This window comes from Thalassophryne amazonica, unplaced genomic scaffold, assembly GCF_902500255.1.
Source record: "Thalassophryne amazonica unplaced genomic scaffold, fThaAma1.1, whole genome shotgun sequence".
NCBI classification, from domain to species: domain Eukaryota; kingdom Metazoa; phylum Chordata; class Actinopteri; order Batrachoidiformes; family Batrachoididae; genus Thalassophryne; species Thalassophryne amazonica.
This window is the reverse complement of record NW_022986407.1, coordinates 10,001-32,749: the sequence shown is the minus strand read 5'-3', so window position 1 is coordinate 32,749 and position 22,749 is coordinate 10,001. Positions and strand designations below refer to the sequence as shown.

The 22,749-nt window shown below is 42.1% G+C and overlaps 1 pseudogene; it reads right to left on the bottom strand.

Moving 5' to 3' along the window:
* Positions 1-9,341: 9,341 nt before the first annotated feature.
* Positions 9,342-22,749, bottom strand: part of LOC117506175 — a 22,205-nt pseudogene continuing 8,797 nt past the window's right edge.

The window sequence follows — 22,749 nt, the reverse complement described above, 5'->3', positions numbered from 1 at the left end:
TTCTGAACAATGTCTTGAACGTCCCATTTTCCTCAGGCTTTCAAAGAGAAAAGCATGTTCAACAGGTGCTGGCTTCATCCTTAAATAGGGGACACCTGATTCACACCTGTTTGTTCCACAAAATTGATGAACTCACTGACTGAATGCCAAACTACTATTATTGTGAACACCCCCTTTTCTACTTTTTTTTTTTTTACTAATAGCCCAATTTCATAGCCTTAAGAGTGTGCATATCATGAATGCTTGGTCTTGTTGGATTTGTGAGAATCTACTGAATCTACTGGTACCTTGTTTCCATGTAACAATAAGAAATATACTCAAAACCTGGATTAATCTGTTTAGTCACATAGCACTACTATTATTCTGAACACTACTGTATGTAAGATCCCTAGGTAGCAGACACAAAATCTTTGATATTGTTGGAACAACCAGTGGGCCACCCTCAATTTCAACATCATCCAATGTAGTAATGGTATTAAGTTTGCAAAGCATATCCCTCTATGATTTTATGGACATGTCTACGGAAACAGACCACAGTCTAAACTTGTTGAATTTCCCTCCCTGGCAGATAATCTGCACTATCACCATAGTGGATTTTCTGCAGTAATTTCCCCGCTAAGATAATGGATTCCACAGCCACATTTGTCCTAAGCCTTGTAGGGTCTCTAATCACCTGCTTCATGGCCTGCTGTAAATTCCTAATGTTACCCTCCCTGTAGAGCTCTATCTATCTTTGCAGACAAGATGGCGGCGCCTTCCCCAGTAGGTTGGAGGCCGTCCAGCATCAGCAAGCCACGGCGGCCCCAGAACGAAGGCCAGTTATCAATAAAGCTAAAGCCTTGCTGTCTACAAAATTGCACCAGCCACCCATTTAACGATGTCAGCCTGCTAAACGCCTCATCAGTACCCCGTGAGGGGAGGGGACCAGAGACTATTAATCGATGCCGACACATCTTTCTGGCAAAGTCACAAGTCCTCTCAATGTCCATTTTTGTGACCTCTGAGTGCTTCATCCTGACATCATTGGTGCCAATGTGAATAACTATGTGACTATATCACGTCATGTTCCCTAGTCTATCTTCCCTTCTGCAGTGTCAGCACCCTAAGATGGGATGCAATGTAGGGAGCTCTGGCCCCGGCGTCTGTAACCTGACTTTGCGGGTGATAGAATCCCCTATCACTAAAGTCCAGCGTTTCAGCCTGGAGACAGGAGTGGAAGTCACTCATGGGCTCAGAGAATTCACATCAGGCAAATCCAAGGGGGAGAACCGATTCACAGTTCGCAGTGGCAAGTGTGATCAGGGTACCACAACCGGGCACCAAGCCCTACGGGGCTTCCTCTGCCTAGCCACAGTCCGAAAGCCATCCTACACAGCTGGCGTTTCTAGGCTGATGCTAATGGGCTTGCTAGCCAGCCCAACACTAACCTCATCTGGAGTGCCTGTAACATCTAACTCCACTGAGCTAAGAAGCTGCTCTAACTTACGGACACGGCTCTCTAAGAGAGCCACCCTATCTTCCAACATCATGCAGGATTTACGGAGGGTGAAAAGTAGAATTAGTAGTGTACTTTGTGCACTAAGAAATTCAATAGTATAGCCAAGCAAACACGAGCTAACCAATAATGAATACGCTAACCACTCCTAAGGCTCACACAGGATTCACACAGATGTAAATAAATGAATTAAAATTCACAGCAGTTACACTGAAAAAGTAGCAGAAGTATTTGACTTGTAGGAACAGAAAAAAAGAAGCAGTGGAACCAGTGGATCTCTGGGCCTGGACTGGATGAGGCTCAAATATTTGCCTGCGCTGCTCTGTGACGTCTCAGTGGACTCGTCTCAGTGGACTCGTCTCAGTGGACTCGTGTCTGTGGACTCGTGTCTGTGCTGGTTGTCTGAGGAAGGCCAGAGGCTGTTGAGGTCTGACTGTGTTATCGGCTGCAGATTAATTCTTCTGTTCGGCCCTGAAGTTGACGCTCACAGACTCTGGCTGTAATTTTATACAGAATCCTTAAAACGTAGGGGAGACCGGGGACAAGCGTAACGTGGCTGGAAGGTGACACTCCTAAGAATATTTAGTGGATTCATGTGGATCTGCTGACAGGAGCGAGTTCATCATACTGCTGACCATTGACATGTTCCATGAGTTCCCATGGGATAAAAAAGCTTTTACTCTTCCTTTTTAGATATTTAGATATACCTTTGTATACTGGCATAGTACCACCTTAGAATTGGAATATAATATATAAGATATACCTTACTGAATGTTCATGTGAGTGTGACTAAGATGGAGGCTGACATCACATTTTCCTGCTGTGTGATGTCACATGTATGGTTTACAGTTACATCAACACACCATGACATCATCATCATCATCACACCTAACTTCTGTGACCTTTGTGACCTCGGCCACACTGAACCCAGCCCTGTCTGGTTTTGGGACTTTGTATGTTACCCAAAACTCAGCAGAAGAGTCCCAGCGGGTCCTGAAGCTGCACACAGGAGGTTTGGGCTGAACATTACGTTCATATTCCAGACTTGATGAAAGAGGAATAACTTCCTGCTAAGTAACCCGGGTCATGAGAGAGTCACAAAAGACCAAACATTAAAACCTTTATCTTTGTGTTAAAGGTAAAGATTCAGCCAAAAAACAAAACAAAAAAAAAAAACAGTTTACTGTCCACTTTAACTCTGAATGTAAACAGATCATTTCTTCCTCAATGACAGCTTTTTGCAAACTGAAAATTAAAAACTTAAAAAAATTAAAAATTTAAAGTGGTTTGCAGCAAACATGCAGTTGATGTGGTTCGAGTCTTCACGGATCAACAGTGTTGAACATGATGAAGGAAGATTTACATCCGTGATATTAGAGCATGAAAAGGCGCCACGCAGCCGTGAACACATTAATCCTCGCCTGACTTGGACACGAGTGCTGTCTCATGGGACCAAATCAAATCCAGAATCCTGCTCCAGGCTCCGTTTGCTCCTTCATGGACATTTGGGAATAATTTAATTAACTGCAAGAAGCAGAAAAGGTGACGGTTTATTCCGCTGCGTGAGTCCACCTGAGAGACGAGAGGACATTAAAACAAGTTCAAAGAGGACGAGACGAGGGACAGAATCCAGATCGCCTTTAACAGAGAGGAAGAAAGACACAAAGTGGACAAACATCTGAAAAACAAACAAACAGAAACACAAACATTCAGGGTGTGCAGGAGGGGGCGCTGTTTCCCTGAGTACAAACACCACCAGGCTGATTCCTGCAAATCAGTGCAAACGCAGAGAGAGAGGACGAGCCGCAGAGAAAGTCAGAAGAAGACCTACAGTTCTGCTAAGAACAGATAAGTGCTTTTAACTCTGAAAAGAGTAAGGAAGGAAAGAAGGAAAAAGGGAAGGAATCAAGAGAGGAAGGACAAAAAGGAAACAAGGAATGAAGGAGTGATGATGAAAGGAAGGAAGAAAAAGGGAAGAAATGAAAAGAAACATTAATGGAATAAAAGGAAATTACTGAAACATGAAAGAAGGAGGAGTCAAAATAAACACATTCAGTGGCCATGTGACCTCGCACGGCCCCGCCCACCACGTCCTCAGAGACGGGCTCTGAGAAGTGGGTCAGCTGTGTGGAGAGATGGTCCAACTGTAAACGTGCACACACACACGTGCACGTAGCTTCAGGCTTTTACTCGTTAGAGCGCCGTTTTCATTTTTCCAACCCAACGGCGCCACGTTTACCACATATGACATCATCACGTTACACAAGGACCAATCAGAGAATGTTTACAAGATGATATTACTGTTTTTAATGACCTATCAGGAATGTGACATTTCCATAATTTAAAAAAAATAAAATTATTCTGAGGGTGGACACAAGCAACCAATGGCAGCAAAGGGGGGGAGCAACTTTGTCCAAACAGCAGCTGTTTTTAAATGAGCTGAAGACAAACTTTAAATTAACTTCAAGCTTGTATTTAACAGATCTGGATGAGGGTTTCCTCTTTTCCTTCTTATTTTCTCTCCCTACTAAGCTGCGTTTACACATAACGACGACACGTCACGAATGCCACGAAGTATACAGCTGATCACGGATGTGATAATTTGAGGCCGAGGCATCAGGTGTCCTCAGGAACTGCTGTAACCTGTTACCATGTGTTACGATTAATGGCACGTGTTGCTGGAGAATTATCAGGAACCATTACACACGGTCAAGAATAGGTTTCCACATTGTTGTGCGCTAACAGCGCATCGTTAAGTTCTGTCACATTGTGAATGAGGTGGATTGTCTCCACACACACCCATATTCATCCACCAGCTGCTGAACAATTCAGATCGCTCCAGTTTGCTCCTCAAAATCCACAGCAGAAGAACTTTGTGACTGCATGCTTAGTTGGGCTCCGTGCCATGAAGTGGTGCACAGAGGAGGAGGAGACAGAGAGCCAGATGTGTGGCTCCACGCGGCTCTCGTCTCACTTGTTTTCGCAAACATCAGGCACAGCAGCAGGTGGAACACCTGCAGGAGCGCGCTGAGGAGCACTGGAACAAGACTTTTAGCCGACTTGGCGTCACTGTACTACTTCAGCAGACTGCAGCAATGAAACTGAATGCGGTGCAGCAGGGTTTAATTGTGCGCACGTCAGAAAAGAACGCTGTCACGCTCTATTAAGGATCACCACTAATCAAGACGGATCAACACGCTCAGTTGCGACCTCCACGACATGAGGCAAAATGAGGGTGGTGTGTGACATTCGTGGAAGATTTTTTGACAGCCAAAAACATGCTCCACTAAATTCACGAATATCACGCACCAACACGCACTATGAAGAAACCTATTCAGATGCGTTAAGTCATGTTAAGAATGTCAGGAATGTGCCAAGAATGACGCAAATATGACATTCGTAATGCGTCCTGCCTATGAGTAAACACAGCATAAACTCTGCAGAAAGCACTTTTTTGAAGGGGGGGGGGGGGGGGGTCAAGGGTCACGTGCAGTAGAAACAATCAGAAACAGAAACATATTCAGAGCCAAGTGGTGTGTGTGTGTGTGTGTGTGTGTGTGTGTGTGTGTGTGTGTGTGTGTGTGTGTGTGTGTGTGTGACTTGTGTACAAACTGGGGACATTTGCCCTTTGGTATGTTTATGTATTTTGGGTCGAGGACAAATGCCACGAAAACAGAAAGGTGACAGAACAAATATTTTTGGAGAAATTAGCAGCTAACAACAGTAAAGAATGGACGCTAACGTCAGTCGCTGGTAACCAGATGAGCTCTGAACAAAGGGAATATCTTAACCTCACCAGTTGAAAAACACATCATAAATATTGGGGTGATATGGTACTATGAGGTCCCTAAGATAAGATGGGACCTGATTATTCAATATTCTAATAGACATGTTGATGGTTTGGATGAAGTAACTAATGAAAATAACTCAGACAGAACAATCTGAGAGAAAGAGTCTAACCAAATACCGTCATCACTGAAAGCAGCCAAAGATAACGATACGTCTTTGGGATGGTTATGAGTAATTTTTTCTCTAATAGTTAAAATTTTATTAGCAAAGAAAGTCATGAAGTCATTACTAGTTAAAGTTAAAGGAATACTCGGTTCAATAGAGCTCTGACTCTGTCAGCCTGGCTACAGTGTTGAAAAGAAACCTGGGGTTGTTCTTATTTTCTTCAATTAGTGATGAGTAGTAAGATGTCCTAGCTTTACGGAGGGCTTTTTTATAGAGCAACAGACTCTTTTTCCAGGCTAAGTGAAGATCTTCTAAATTAGTGAGACGCCATTTCCTCTCCAACTTACGGGTTATCTGCTTTAAGCTGCGAGTTTGTGAGTTATACCACGGAGTCAGGCACTTCTGATTTAAGGCTCTCTTTTTCAGAGGAGCTACAGCATCCAAAGTTGTCTTCAATGAGGATGTAAAACTATTAACGAGATACTCTATCTCACTTACAAAGTTTAGGTAGCTACTCTGCACTGTGTTGGTATATGGCATTAGAGAACATAAAGAAGGAATCATATCCTTAAACCTAGTTACAGCGCTTTCTGAAAGACTTCTAGTGTAATGAAACTTATTCCCCACTGCTGGGTAGTCCATCAGAGTAAATGTAAATGTTATTAAGAAATGATCAGACAGAAGGGAGTTTTCAGGGAATACTGTTAAGTCTTCAATTTCCATACCATAAGTCAGAACAAGATCTAAGATATGATTAAAGTGGTGGGTGGACTCATTTACATTTTGAGCAAAGCCAATAGAGTCTAATAATAGATTAAATGCAGTGTTGAGGCTGTCATTCTCAGCAACTGTGTGGATGTTAAAATCGCCCACTATAATTATGTTATCTGAGCTAAGCACTAAGTCAGACAAAAGGTCTGAAAATTCACAGAGAAACTCACAGTAACGACCAGGTGGACGATAGATAACAACAAATAAAACTGGTTTTTGGGACTTCCAATTTGGATGGACAAGACTAAGAGTCAAGCTTTCAAATGAATTAAAGCTCTGTCTGGGTTTTGGATTAATTAATAAGCTGGAATGGAAGATTGCTGCTAATCCTCCGCCTCGGCCCGTGCTACGAGCGTTCTGGCAGTTAGTGTGACTCGGGGGTGTTGACTCATTTAAACTAACATATTCATCCTGCTGTAACCAGGTTTCTGTAAGGCAGAATAAATCAATATGTTGATCAATTATTATATCATTTACTAACAGGGACTTGGAAGAGAGAGACCTAATGTTTAATAGACCACATTTAACTGTTTTAGTCTGTGGTGCAGTTGAAGGTGCTATATTATTTTTTCTTTTTGAATTTTTATGCTTAAATAGATTTTTACTGGTTGTTGGTGGTCTGGGAGCAGGCACCGTCTCTATGGGGATGGGGTAATGAGGGGATGGCAGGGGGAGAGAAGCTGCAGAGAGGTGTGTAAGACTACAACTCTGCTTCCTGGTCCCAACCCTGGATAGTCACGGTTTGGAGGATTTAAGAAAATTGGCCAGATTTCTAGAAATGAGAGCTGCTCCATCCAAAGTGGGATGGATGCCGTCTCTCCTAACAAGACCAGGTTTTCCCCAGAAGCTTTGCCAATTATCTATGAAGCCCACCTCATTTTTTGGACACCACTCAGACAGCCAGCAATTCAAGGAGAACATGCGGCTAAACATGTCACTCGTCTAGTAACATGTCACATGTCTAGTAACATGATGAGCGTTTATGGTTAGCAACATGCTGAGCAGTTATGGTTAGTAGTGTGATGAGTGGTTATGGTTAGTAATGTGATGAGTGGTTATGGTCAGTAATGTGATGTGTGGTTATGGTTAGTAATATGATGGTTAGTAATGCGATGTGTGGTTATGGTTAGTAATATGATGAGTGGTTATGGCTAGTAATGTGATGGTTAGTAATGCGATGTGTGGTTATGGTTAGTAATGTGATGTGTGGTTATGGTTAGTAATATGATGAGTGGTTATGGCTAGTAATGTGATGAGTTGTGTTTAGTAACATGATGAGTGGTTATGGTTAGTAATGCAATGAGGGGTTATGGCTAGTAATGTGATAAGTTGTGTCTAGTAACATGATGAGCGCTTATGGTTAGTAATGTGATGAGGGGTTATGGTTAGTAATGCGATGAGTTGTGTTTAGTAACATGATGATGGGTTATGGTTAGTAGTGTGATGAGGGGTTATGGCTAGTAATGTGATGTGTGGTTATGGTTAGTAATGTGATGAGTTGTGTTTAGTAACATGATGAGTGGTTATGGTTAGTAATGCGATGAGGGGTTATGGCTAGTAATGTGATAAGTTGTGTCTAGTAACATGATGAGCGCTTATGGTTAGTAATGTGATGAGTTGTGTTTAGTAACATGATGAGTGGTTATGGTTAGTAATGCGATGAGTTGTGTTTAGTAACATGATGAGTGGTTATGGTTAGTAATGTGATGAGGGGTTATGGCTAGTAATGTGATGAGTGGTTATGGCTAGTAATGTGATGAGTTGTGTTTAGTAACATGATGAGTGGTTATGGTTAGTAATGCGATGAGGGGTTATGGCTAGTAATGTGATAAGTTGTGTCTAGTAACATGATGAGCGCTTATGGTTAGTAATGTGATGAGGGGTTATGGTTAGTAATGTGATGAGTTGTGTTTAGTAACATGATGAGCGGTTATGGTTAGTAATGTGATGAGGGATTATGGCTAGTAATGTGATGTGTGGTTATGGTTAGTAATATGATGGTTAGTAATGTGATGTGTGGTTATGGTTAATAATGTGATGTGTGGTTATGGTTAGTAATATGATGGTTAGTAATGTGATGTGTGGTTATGGTTAGTAATGTGATGTGTGGTTATGGTTAGTAATATGATGGTTAGTAATATGATGAGCGGTTATGGCTAGTAATGTGATGAGGGGTTATGGTTAGTAATGTGATGAGGGGTTATGGTTACTAATGTGATGAGTGGTTATGGTTAATAATGTGATGAGTGGTTATGGTTACTAATGTGATGAGTTGTTGTGGTTAGTAATGTGATGAGTGGTTATGGTTAGTAATATGATGGTTAGTAATGTGATGTGTGGTTATGGTTAGTAATGTGATGAGTTGTTATGGTTAGTAATGTGATGAGTGGTTATGGTTAGTAATATGATGGTTAGTAATGTGATGAGTGGTTATGGTTAGTAATATGATGGTTAGTAATGTGATGTGTGGTTATGGTTAGTAATGTGATGAGTTGTTATGGTTAGTAATGTGATGAGTGGTTATGGTTAGTAATATGATGGTTAGTAATGTGATGTGTGGTTATGGTTAGTAATGTGATGAGTTGTTATGGTTAGTAATGTGATGAGTGGTTGTGGTTAGTAATATGATGGTTAGTAATGTGATGTGTGGTTATGGTTAGTAATGTGATGAGTTGTTATGGTTAGTAATGTGATGAGTGGTTATGGTTACTAATGTGATGAGTTGTTGTGGTTAGTAATGTGATGAGTTGTTATGGTTAGTAATGTGATGAGTGGTTATGGTTACTAATGTGATGAGTTGTTGTGGTTAGTAATGTGATGAGTGGTTATGGTTAGTAATATGATGGTTACTAATGTGATGTGTGGTTATGGTTAATAATGTGATGAGTGGTTACGGTTACTAATGTGATGAGTTGTTATGGTTAGTAATATGATGGTTAGTAATGTGATGTGTGGTTATGGTTAGTAATATGATGGTTAGTAACGTGATGTGTGGTTATGGTTAGTAATATGATGGTTAGTAATATGATGAGCGGTTATGGCTAGTAATGTGATGAGGGGTTGTGGTTACTAATGTGATGTGTGGTTATGGTTAATAATGTGATGAGTGGTTATGGTTAGTAAACTACAAATGTGTTTCACAGTTACGCCACAAAGGATAAAGACGCGTGAGGCTCAGTCCTCTAGTACACACACAGGTCAGGAAACTTCATCTCGCAGAGTGGTGTGGAACGAGGCGGCGAGTACCCAGACGGTGAGGGAGGAGGGTGGGCGATGGAATCAAAGACCTGATCCAGTTTAGACTGAAGCAAGGAGGCCTGGACACAAAGAGGAACATGGTCTGAGTGGTCTGTCACGACTTTTCCCTTACAAACCGACACAGGACAAGCTCCAATCGTGTGTCATCAGAACTCTTTGTGATGTCACAAAGCTAGTTGTTCAAGTCACTTGATGTGTGTAAAATTATAAAAGTGTTGATTCTGTCACACTGGGAGTATTGTTCATCTTTTTTAAACATTTGAAACTGATTTAAAATGATAAATATTTTCAAGTGGATTCAATCTGTTTAAATTAGAAATAATCTGACAGATTAAAGGATAAATGTGGATCAACACAAACAGACATTTAATCATAAAGTGTGATCAAAGATTTTTCTTTTACATAATTTCATTTTAAAGTGGTCCAAATGTGTAAATTATAGAGGTCAAAGGTCACTGACCCTGGCTCCACAGTGGGCAGTGATCTCTTCGAAGGGCGCCGTCTGAAACCTTTGGACCACCTCCATCCTCCTCCTCTGCTCCTCCTCCACACCTCCTCTGTCCACTGAACACAGAACAACAGCAACCAGTGATTATTGATTATTGACCAGTTTGATGATCATCTTTTATTTGGTCCACTGTGCCAAATCATCTGAATTATATACAGTAACAAGAGCAATCAGAGACCTCAGTGCTGCTTTTGATACTGTTGACCATAAAATTTTATTACAGAGATTAGAGCATGCCATAGGCATTAAAGGCACTGCGCTGCGGTGGTTTGAATCATATTTGTCTAATAGATTACAATTTGTTCATGTAAATGGGGAGTCTTCTTCACAGACTAAAGTTAATTATGGAGTTCCACAAGGTTCTGTGCTAGGACCAATTTTATTCACTTTATACATGCTTCCCTTAGGTAGTATTATTAGACGGTATTGCTTAAATTTTCATTGTTACGCAGATGATACCCAGCTTTATCTATCCATGAAGCCAGAGGACACACACCAATTAGCTAAACTGCACGATTGTCTTACAGACATAAAGACATGGATGACCTCTAATTTCCTGCTTTTAAACTCAGATAAAACTGAAGTTATTGTACTTGGCCCCACAAATCTTAGAAACATGGTGTCTAACCAGATCCTTACTCTGGATGGCATTACCCTGACCTCTAGTAATACTGTGAGAAATCTTGGAGTCATTTTTGATCAGGATATGTCATTCAAAGCGCATATTAAACAAATATGTAGGACTGCTTTTTTGCATTTACGCAATATCTCTAAAATCAGAAAGGTCTTGTCTCAGAGTGATGCTGAAAAACTAATTCATGCATTTATTTCCTCTAGGCTGGACTATTGTAATTCATTATTATCAGGTTGTCCTAAAAGTTCCCTAAAAAGCCTTCAGTTAATTCAAAATGCTGCAGCTAGAGTACTGACGGGGACTAGAAGGAGAGAGCATATCTCACCCATATTGGCCTCTCTTCATTGGCTTCCTGTTAATTCTAGAATAGAATTTAAAATTCTTCTTCTTACTTGTAAGGTTTTGAATAATCAGGTCCCATCTTATCTTAGGGACCTCATAGTACCATATCACCCCAATAGAGTGCTTCGCTCTCAGACTGCAGGCTTACTTGTAGTTCCTAGGGTTTGTAAGAGTAGAATGGGAGGCAGAGCCTTCAGCTTTCAGGCTCCTCTCCTGTGGAACCAGCTCCCAATTCAGATCAGGGAGACAGACACCCTCTCTACTTTTAAGATTAGGCTTAAAACTTTCCTTTTTGCTAAAGCTTATAGTTAGGGCTGGATCAGGTGACCCTGAACCATCCCTTAGTTATGCTGCTATAGACGTAGACTGCTGGGGGGTTCCCATGATGCACTGAGTGTTTCTTTCTCTTTTTGCTCTGTATGCACCATTCTGCATTTAATCATTAGTGATCGATCTCTGCTCCCCTCCACAGCATGTCTTTTTCCTGGTTCTCTCCCTCAGCCCCAACCAGTCCCAGCAGAGGACTGCCCCTCCCTGAGCCTGGTTCTGCTGGAGGTTTCTTCCTGTTAAAAGGGAGTTTTTCCTTCCCACTGTAGCCAAGTGCTTGCTCACAGGGGGTCATTTTGACCGTTGGGGTTTTACATAATTATTGTATGGCCTTGCCTTACAATATAAAGCGCCTTGGGGCAACTGTTTGTTGTGATTTGGCGCTATATAAAAAAATTGATTGATTGATTGATTTCTGACGTCCTCCAATTCAGATCACCTCCAAAGTTTAATGGTGTCTTTTATGGCCTAATATGTATCTGTGTTGAACCTTTTGTCAAACTCTGTGAAGTAGTTTTGACGTAATCCTTCAAAGCCTACATAAAGTGAAATCTTGATCCAGAAACTGGATCCGGATCATCTCCAAAATTTTATGGTGTCTTCCATTTCCTAATATCTATCTGTGGTGAAAATTCCATCAAAGTCCGTGCAGTAGTTTTGATGTAATCCTCCTAACAGACAGACAGACAAATAAAAGCAGGTCGTTTTATTTCGTCCCTGGTGGACGTGACGATATAGAATTTACAGATTTCATACAGTATAAAGTATCACAGCACACCTCACTTAATCCATCTTAAATCCAGTTGACATGTATTAATTCTGTTTTAAGTTTGTTCTGTTTAAAGCAGAACAAATTAAAAGCAGTAAAAACCTGATTGTGTTTAGTTGGTTATTAAAACCCTTTTAAGATCTTTGATCCACTTTAAAGTGTTTATCTCCAAAACAACAGGAACAAATCATCAGCCTGGTTTTTAACTTCTTCCAGGATCTGTGGGTTCGAATCATTATTATTAGTACTAGGTGACACAGTGGCTTAGTGGTTAGCACTGCTCCCACACAGTCAGAAGGTTCCAGGTTCTCTTCTCACCTGGAGTTTGCATGTTGTCTCTGTGTCTGTGTGGGTTCTGTCCATAGGTGTGAATGTGTCTGTCTGTCTGGATGTGTCCCTGCGACAGACTGGTGTCCTGTCCAGGTTGAACCCGTGACTGCCAGGATAGCGACCCCCCCCCCCCCCCCCCATTCAAGGTGTGAATTTATTTATTTATTGACTGTTTTAATATTTTGTATTTGTTTTTATTGGATTGATATAGTAAATCACTTTGTAATACATTTGAAAATGTCGTACTGATAAACCTGTTGTTATTGTTGCTGTGTCTCCCCCTGCTGGTGAAACTGATACCACCACTCTGACCGTATTGATTTGTTATTGATGACTCACCAATGGTGTTTTTCAGCATCTGAAAGGTGATCAGGTCTGAGTTGGCCCTCTGAGGCAGAGAGACAGAAAGTTATCAGACAGACAGACCGTGAGATAGAAAGACTGTGAGACACAGACAGACAGACAGTGAGACACAGACAGACAGACCGTGAGACACAGACAGACAGACAGTGAGACAGAGACAGACCGTGAGATAGACACAGAGTGAGACACAGACAGACAGAGTGAGACACAGACAGACAGACAGTGAGACACAGACAGACCGTGAGATAGACAGACAGACAATTACACAGACAGACAGAGTGAGACACAGACAGACCGTGAGATAGACAGACAGACAGACAGTGAGACACAGACAGTGAGATAGACAGACTGTGAGACACAGACAGACAGACCATGAGACACAGACAGACAGACAGTGAGACACAGACAGTGAAATAGACAGACAGTGAGACACAAACAGACCGTGAGATAGACAGACAGACAATGACACAGACAGACAGAGTGAGACACAGACAGACAGACAGTGAGACAGACTGACCGTGAGACACAGACAGACAGACAGTGAGATAGACAGACCGTGAGACACAGACAGACAGACAGTGAGATAGAAAGACTGTGAGACACAGACAGACAGACAGACAGTGAGACACAGACAGTGAGACAGAGACAATGAGATAGACAGACAGTGAGACACAGACAGACCGTGAGATAGACAGACAGAGTGAGACACAGACAGACAGAGTGAGACACAGACAGACAGACAGTGAGACACAGACAGTGAGATAGACAGACAGTGAGACACAGACAGACCGTGAGATAGACAGACAGACAATTACACAGACAGACAGAGTGAGACACAGACAGACCGTGAGACACAGACAGACAGACAGTGAGATAGGCAGACCATGAGACACAGACAGACAGACAGTGAGACACAGACAATGAGATAGACAGACAGTGAGACACAGACAGACCGTGAGACAGACAATGAGATAGACAGACAGTGAGACACAGACAGACCGTGAGACAGACAGACAGAGTGAGACAGACAGACAGACACTGAGACACAGACAGTGAGATAGACAGACAGTGAGACACAGACAGACCGTGAGACAGACAGACAGACAATTACACAGACAGACAGAGTGAGACACAGACAGACCGTGAGACACAGACAGACAGACAGTGAGACACAGACAGTGAAATACACAGACAGTGAGACACAAACAGACCGTGAGACAGACAGACAGTGAGACACAAACAGACTGTGAGACACAGACAGACAGACCGTGAGACACAGACAGACAGACCGTGAGACACAGACAATGAGATAGACAGACAGTGAGACACAGACAGACCATGAGATAGACAGACAGAGTGAGACACAGACAGACAGAGTGAGACACAGACAGACAGAGTGAGACACAGACAGACCATGAGATAGACAGACAGAGTGAGACACAGACAGACAGACAGTGAGACACAGTGAGATAGACAGAGAGTGAGACACAGACAGACAGAGTGAGACACAGACAGTGAGATAGACAGATAGTGAGACACAGACAGACCGTGAGATAGACAGACAGATAATTACACAGACAGACAGAGTGAGACACAGACAGACCGTGAGACACAGACAGACAGACAGTGAGATAGACAGACAGTGAGACACAGACAGACAGTGAGACACAGACAATGAGACAGACACAGTGAGACACAGACAGACAGAGTGAGACACAGACAGACAGACAGTGAGACACAGACAGACCGTGAGATAGACAGACAGATAATTACACAGACAGACAGAGTGAGACACAGACAGACCGTGAGACACAAACAGACAGACCGTGAGACACAGACAGACAGACAGTGAGACACAGACAGACAGACAGTGAGACACAGACAGACAGACTGTGAGACACAGACAGACTGTGAGACACAGACAGACAGACCGTGAGATAGACAGACAGACAGTGAGACACAGACAGACCGTGAGGTAGACAGACAGACAATGACACAGACAGACAGTGAGACACAGACAGACAGACAGTGAGACACAGACAGACCGTGAGATAGACAGACAGACAATGACACAGACAGACAGAGTGAGACACAGAGACAGACAGATAGTGACAGAGACAGACGGTGAGACACAGACAGACAGACAGTGAGACACAGACAGTGAGATAGACAGACAGTGAGACACAGACAGACAGTGAGACACAGACAATGAGATAGACACAGTGAGACACAGACAGACCGTGAGATAGACAGACAGATAATTACACAGACAGACAGAGTGAGACACAGACAGACAGAGTGAGACACAGACAGACAGACCGTGAGACACAGACAGACAGACCATGAGACACAGACAGACAGACAGTGAGACACAGACTGTGAGACACAGACAGACTGTGAGACACAGACAGACAGACCGTGAGATAGACAGACAGACCATGAGGTAGACAGACAGACAATGACACAGACAGACAGTGAGACACAGACAGACAGACAGTGAGACACAGACAGACCGTGAGATAGACAGACAGACAATGACACAGACAGACAGTGAGACACAGACAGACAGGTACCTGCTGTGTATGAGGACGGCACTGAGTGTCCACGTCTATCTGCACAGAGATCACGTCTCCAACACTTTTCCTCCGAGACAATCGATCCTCATCTAAAAACAAAACCAGGATTCTGTCTGAATTCTGCAAAATAACAACGATCCAGAAGAGACATTTTGGGGATTTTATGCCCCATCCACTTACAAGTTAGAATCTTTACAGGAACGATGTTGTGTGTGGCTGAAAGAAAAACACACAGAACCCAGAACAGGGATCCAATAGGAGACCAGAGTCCAGAACCTCTGGCCCATACTGGACCGGTACCGATCACATACTGGATTGAGAACTTTGAGCGCTGTGCAGAAAGAACTCTCATCTTCTTACTTACTTTGTCACTGTACATAGGCCCCCTGACCCATACTCTGAATTCTTAGATGAATTTGGTGAGTTCATGTCTAACTTACCCTGGATCTGGTTCTCACACGTGGTATTGCTGTCATGAATATTGACATCATGCCTCTTACATCAGTGGTGTCTGATCACTCACTTATTAAGTTTCGCTGCCGTGTTTAGTGGAACAACAACCTTATTTATCACTGCAGTGATGCATCAACTCCTCAACTAAGACTGAACTCGAAGCTAGACTGCCTGATGTCTTAGCTTAACATTTGACAAATACTCAGTCAGTAGACAGACTTGTGGATAGTTTAAACTCAGTGCTCAAAACTACACTCGACATGATTGCACCACCTGTGTTAAAACCACACCCCCCCAAATCACAGTCACCTTGGTTCAATGATTATCTGCGTGACCTCAAGCATAAAGCAAGAGGTCTCGAACGGAAATGGCATCGTTCAAAATTAGAAGTATTTCACCTTGTGTGGCGTGATGCTGTCTTAGACTATAATCATGCATTACTGGCTACAAAGTGGACTTACTACTCTGATTTGATCAACAAAAACAAGCATAACTCAAAGTTCTTGTTCCACACGGTGGCAACACTTATTCACGGACAACCACCTGTAGCTCGCTCTCATTTTACAGCACAAGATTTCCTGGATTACTTTGAGAAGAAAATAGAAGACATCAGTTTAAACATATCCCAGCATGCCTTAATCCAGCCACTACACCCTGCTATTGAGGTGGGCGCCACTACTGAGGTATTACCTAGATTTACAGAATTTGATAGTATCTCACTAGGCATGCTGACGAAACTCGTAACATCAACAAAAAGCACAACCTGTTTATTTGATCCTATACCAACAAAACTGTTTAAGGACCTGTGGTCCACTCTTGGGCCGACTGTGCTGGAAATTATTAATCTTTCTTTAACTTCTGGATCTGTTCCTAAATGTTTCAAATCTGCAGTAATTAAACCATTACTTAAGAAACCTAATCTTGACCCTAGTGTAGTGAAAAACTATAGTCTGATATCAAATCTATCATTTTGCTCTAAAATTCTGGGAAAAGTGGTGTCATGGCAGCTCGTAGACTATCTTACTGAGAATAATCTCTTTGAGCCACTGCAGTCTGCTTTTAGAAAATATCATTCCACAGAGACGGCTCTCACTAAAGTGGTGAATGATCTTCTACTTACAATGGATTCAGACACCACTACGGTTCTGTTGCTGTTAGATCTCAGTGCTGCATTTGATACAGTGGATCATCATATTCTACTTGATAGGCTGGAAAATCATTTTGGGATTACTGGGAGTGCCCTTGCATGGTTAGTGTCATACTTGACCAGTCGTTCTCACTGTGTTTTGTACAGTAACACTACCTCTAATGTTAGTGACATGAAATTTGGGGTTCCACAGGGATCCGTCTTAGGCCCCCTGCTTTTCTCCCTTTATATAGCACCCCTTGGGCACATATTGCGGCGTTCTGGGATTACCTTTCACTGCTATGCAGATGATACTCAGTTCTACATGCCGATAACTGCTGGTAATCTCATTCATATAAAATCCTTAGTGAGAAGTTGGATATCTAGAAATTTCCTACTTTTAAACTCTGATAAGACTGAAATGATGGTTCTTGGTCCAGTGAGACATCGGCATCAATTTGACCAGTTAACGCTCAGCCTCGGCTCGTGTGTCATACATCACACTGACAAAGTGAGGAACCTTGGAGTAATTTTTGATCCTTCGTTGTCCTTTGACCTCCACATTAGAGATATTACGAGGACTGCTTTCTTCCACCTGCGAAATATAGTGAAGATTAGTCCCATCCTGTCTATGATTGATGCTGAGACCTTGATTCATGTGTAGATTGGACAACTGTAATGTTCTATTTTCTGGTTTACTGCAGTCCAGCATTAGGGGTCTCCAATTGGTTCAAAATGCTGCTGCCAGATGTTTGACAGGAAGCAGAAAGTTTGCCCACATTACACCCATTTTGGCGTCTCTTCACTGGCTTCCTGTCCCAGTGAGATCAGATTTTAAGGTTCTGCTACTAACCTATAAAATTATTCATGGACTGGCACCTCCCTACCTAGCTGACCTAATTAAACCTTACGTACCGACCCAGGCTTTATGTTCTCAGGGTGCAGGACTACTTTGTGTCCCTAAGGTGAATAAGAAGTCTGCGGGTCACAGAACTTTCTCTTATCGTGCCCCTGTTCTGTGGAATGATCTCCCTGTGTCAATAAAACAATCAGATTCTGTGGAGACTTTCAAGTCCAGACTTAAGACGCACTTATTTTCCCTTTTGTATGACTAGCATACTGGTACAGTTTTGTTTTACACTTTTTACCCTTTTAATTCATTTTATTACTAATTGGAGCGGGCTGCGGCCTCAACTTTATCTAAATTCTGGGTCTTTAAGTGAAGTTTAGGGCTAGCGGCCGGCGATCACTTTAGTATTTCTTCTGTTTTTCTTGTTTAATGCTGACAAATTATACTGTATTTCTTGTCTTTCTGATGCCTGATTCTGTTTTTTCTCTGTTTAAGGTGCAGCTCCATCCAGAGATGGGAGTGGGTGTCTTCCTCTGCAGGCCTCTCGTACTGTGCACCAGTGTGGATGCCCAAAATTTCCTGTATATTTGTTTTGTCATTTTGTCTGTATTATGGCCCAAGCAGAGGGTCACCCCTTTGAGTCTGGTCTGCATGAGGTTTCTTCCTCAGAGGGAGTTTTTTCTTACCACTGTTGTTCTGGGGGTTAGTAAGGTTAGACCTTACTTGTGTGAAGCACATTGAGGCAACCTCTGTTGTGATTTGGTGCTATATAAATGAAAATAAATTTAACTGAATCTTCTAAAGTACTTTATTGTACACACACACAGACACACCCAAAAGCCCAGATGGAGGATGGGTCGAAGAGGACTTTTTGGATGTTCTCCCCCGATCATACTTTAACATGTTGTTGGACTTGGATCTTGTTTGGGTGCACGAGCTCAACTGTGTTTCTTGTGTTTATGTGTGTGCGCGTACCTGTCAGCTGCGGCGTGTACGGCGTGGTGAGATACTCGGCGTGCACACTGTAGCTGGTTCCTGTCAGAGCCTCACAGACCTCTGATGGGACAAACAGTAAGGACTCGTCCACCTTCAACTCAGCATCTGGAAGCCTGACGGAGACATCTGCTCACTCTGTTCAAATTCACACACACACACACACTGTCTGTCTCTTTTTTGACATCCTGCTAATAGACAAATTGGACTGTAAACAGAACCTACAGTGTGACCTTAAAACATATGTGACAAATCTATATTATAACAGCCAAGTGGCCTTTACACGTGTGTGTGTGTGTGTGTGTGTGTGTGTGTGTGTGTGTGTGTGTGTGTGTGTGTGTGTGTGTGTGTGGCTTCAATCGCAAACTGTGGAGAGCTGATATTTGCCATTTGGTATGTTTATGTATTTTGAGTCAAGGATGAATGCTGCCAAAAACGCAACATTGATAGGACAAATATTTTTGGAGAAATTAGCGATATTAGCTAACAACAGTGAACAATGGATGCTGTGCTGCAATGCACCATGGGAGTTTGGGGTTTTAAATGTTGTTATTGTGGTTCATGTTTGTTTAACAGTGTGTTACTGATTTGTATTTTTGTAGTTCAATTGGTTTGTCACTTTAGTTAAGTATCATGTTGCTGTTATCATGAGTGAAAACTGTGTCTTCCACCACCGTGTCTTTTTGTGGGTGTGTAAAAATAAAAGCATCTGCTTGAAGCAGAATGCAGAAACTTCAATCACTGACAAACTGTGGAGAGCTGGTGTTTGCCATTTGGTATTTTATGTATTTTGGGTCAAGGAGGAACGCCACCAAAACTGAATGTTGATAGGACAAATATTTCTGGAGAAACTATGGATATTAGCTAACAACACTGAGCAATGGGCGTTGATGATTACACTTTGGACTCACATGCCATTCCAGCAGGGGGCGGTAAATCATCTATGTAATAACGGCATATGTGTGATTTTATTATTAAGTATTTATTATTAAGATTTTATTATTAAGTACAGAATATAACTGTAAATACCTTAAAAACACATGGATGAAACAAGAAAGTGAAAACACTTATTTCCATGACAAATGACAAAATAGAAGTAATATTAAAATATCATAATAATAATGATGATGGTGATAATAATAATAATAAAGGGTTATTAACTGAGTGAGAGGTCTGTGCAAGAAAATACTGAGCAAATACTGAGCTCTGATATTTCCTTGTACAGACTGAGTAAGCAGGTTAATAAACCATTTATTATATAGCTGCTTTTTAGCTGCGTCGACAAAATTCTATAGATATTTATGGAGCATGTTCAGGTCCATCTTGGTTTTTCTAATCATGTTTTTAGCTTTCTGGTTTGTAACGAAGTGTTCAATCTGTTTCTGTTCCTGGGAGCTGTGTTTTCATCTAGTCCGTCTTCATGTCCACTTCCAGCTCGTTTACTGTGAATTCCTCCACTTCGTCAGTGTCATAAAATTCACTCGTAGAACGGTCGTCTTTGTCACTCATCATTTCTTTGCTCGCTTTTTGTTTTATTTTGCTTTTAATGTTCTTGTTTAACAAGGGAAAATGTCAAATTTCACACTGTGAAAATTGTAAACAAACTCACAAACCTGATATGTGATCTGGACCATTTGTCATGGTGATGGTCTGAGATGGGAAAATCTCAGACCGGAAATCAGCCAATCAGAGCTTGTGTACTACTGTAGCCACATAATAATAATGTGACAATGATAACAAGAAGCTAAACAATTTATAAATACGTTAAGACACTAAATTAACATTAAAAAATGGCTGTGGCTATTCGCACGGTGGCCGCGTCCATAACTCTCATTTAATGCAGTATGTTTGTTTATACAAGCAGTTCCAAGTTTTACCACCAAAAAATTACATATAATTAACAGGAAATAAAAGGGTTGAGTTCTTCTTCTAAAAACTGTTGAGGTCTAAGGTTCTTTTTTTTTAAGTCCAGTCTGGAAGACATTTATTTTATAGTGTGGATGTTTGTTTGTTTGTTTGTTTGTTTAAGTCCAGTCTGAAGGTGTTTCTGAAGCAGCTGTGGGGACGCAGCATTTATTGTTTAGAGCCTTATTTAGATGACAGTAAACTTCAGTCTGATAACAGTGATGATATTTACTGGGTTCAGAACACAGAACGGTGATTAGAAAATAAACATAAAAAAAATAATGCAGGCGATTTTGGCAAATATCTCGTCTTACCTGTGTGATTCAGTGAGATCATCTTTAAACTTATCCACCTTTACAAAAGCACATCTGAAAAATAATTTAATTCCTTCTGTTCTAGTTGAAGAAACTCCATTTGGCACACGGGACTTTGGTTCCAGGCTCCAGCTGTAATCAGTTATTGGGGCTGATTGATCCAGTCTGTGTTGTTAACGAGCGGCAGGAAAAAACTCAAAGCACCTCATCCGCTCACAACGTCTCATGATCCAGAAAACAATCAAATAATCTGAAGATCCTCAGTTTTGTCTCTGTGTGGAGTGGAGCAGCCCGGGACTCTGTCACTATAAGTGTTCCACCTGCCACTCTGACACCGAAAACATGGTGCAGCTCCGACCTGAACCACGGGGACGCCAGGAACCTTTAAAAATCCATAAATTAATGGGACAGTTAACATAATGGTTCCGGAGCTGACATCACTTCCTCCTCGTTCTTGTCCAGTGTCGGCACGTCGGGAAGTTTGTGGTTTTTTAGTGGCACACAGTTCAAAATCTGAATATTTATCTCTTCAAAAAATGTGCACCAGGAAAGGATCAATTTCAAATTGTTGTTTAATTTTAGCTACAAATATTCATGAAAACACTATGTGTCAGCTACACTTTAAAGGTCAGTTAAAAAAATGAAACACCTCGAGGTCACTCAGTCAGTGAGTCCAAACCTTCTGACAGTATCTCCAGAAAACCACCTGGTATTCAGCTGGTATTCTGGGTTCTGATTCTGGGTCAGGTCCAGTCAACCTCCTGTTTTGGGCCGTGCTGATAAAGCAGCTACAGAAGCTTCATTACTCATCTCACAGTCACATGCTGTGCGTCTTTACCTGCTCGAGTCACAAAGCACATCTTCAGGCAGCAGGTAAGGAGCTTCCTTCTGCCGTCGATCTATGACCTGCACACACACACACACACACACACACACACACACACACACACACACACACACACACACACACACACACACACACACACACACACACACACACACACACACACACACAGCAGGTATGACGCAGAAACACGCCTTAACACCCGCGTACAGACACACACAAACAATCATTCCCACCCGTGTTCCCACACACAATCATTCCCACCCACGCACATACACATTCACACCCGCGCGCGCACACACACACATTCATACCTGCGTTCACACACACACACACACACACACACACATTCATACCTGCGTTCACACACACACATTCACAGCCACCTGTATTCCCACACATTCACACCTGTGCACGCACACACACACACACACACACACATTCCCACCCACATACACACACACACATTCACACCCATACACACACACACACACATTCACACACACACACACACACACACATTCACACCCACATACACACACACACATTCACACCCATACACACACACACACACATTCACACACACACACACACATTCACACCCATACACACACACACACACATACACACACACACACACATTCACACCCATACACACACACACACACCCATACACACACACACACACACACATTCACACCCATACACACACACACATTCACACCCATACACACACACACACATTCACACACACACACACACACACTCACACCCATACACACACTCACACCCATACACACACACACACACATACACATTCACACACACACACATTCACACCCATACTCACACCCATACACACACACACACACATACACATTCACACACACACACACATTCACACACACACACATTCACACCCATACACACAAACTCA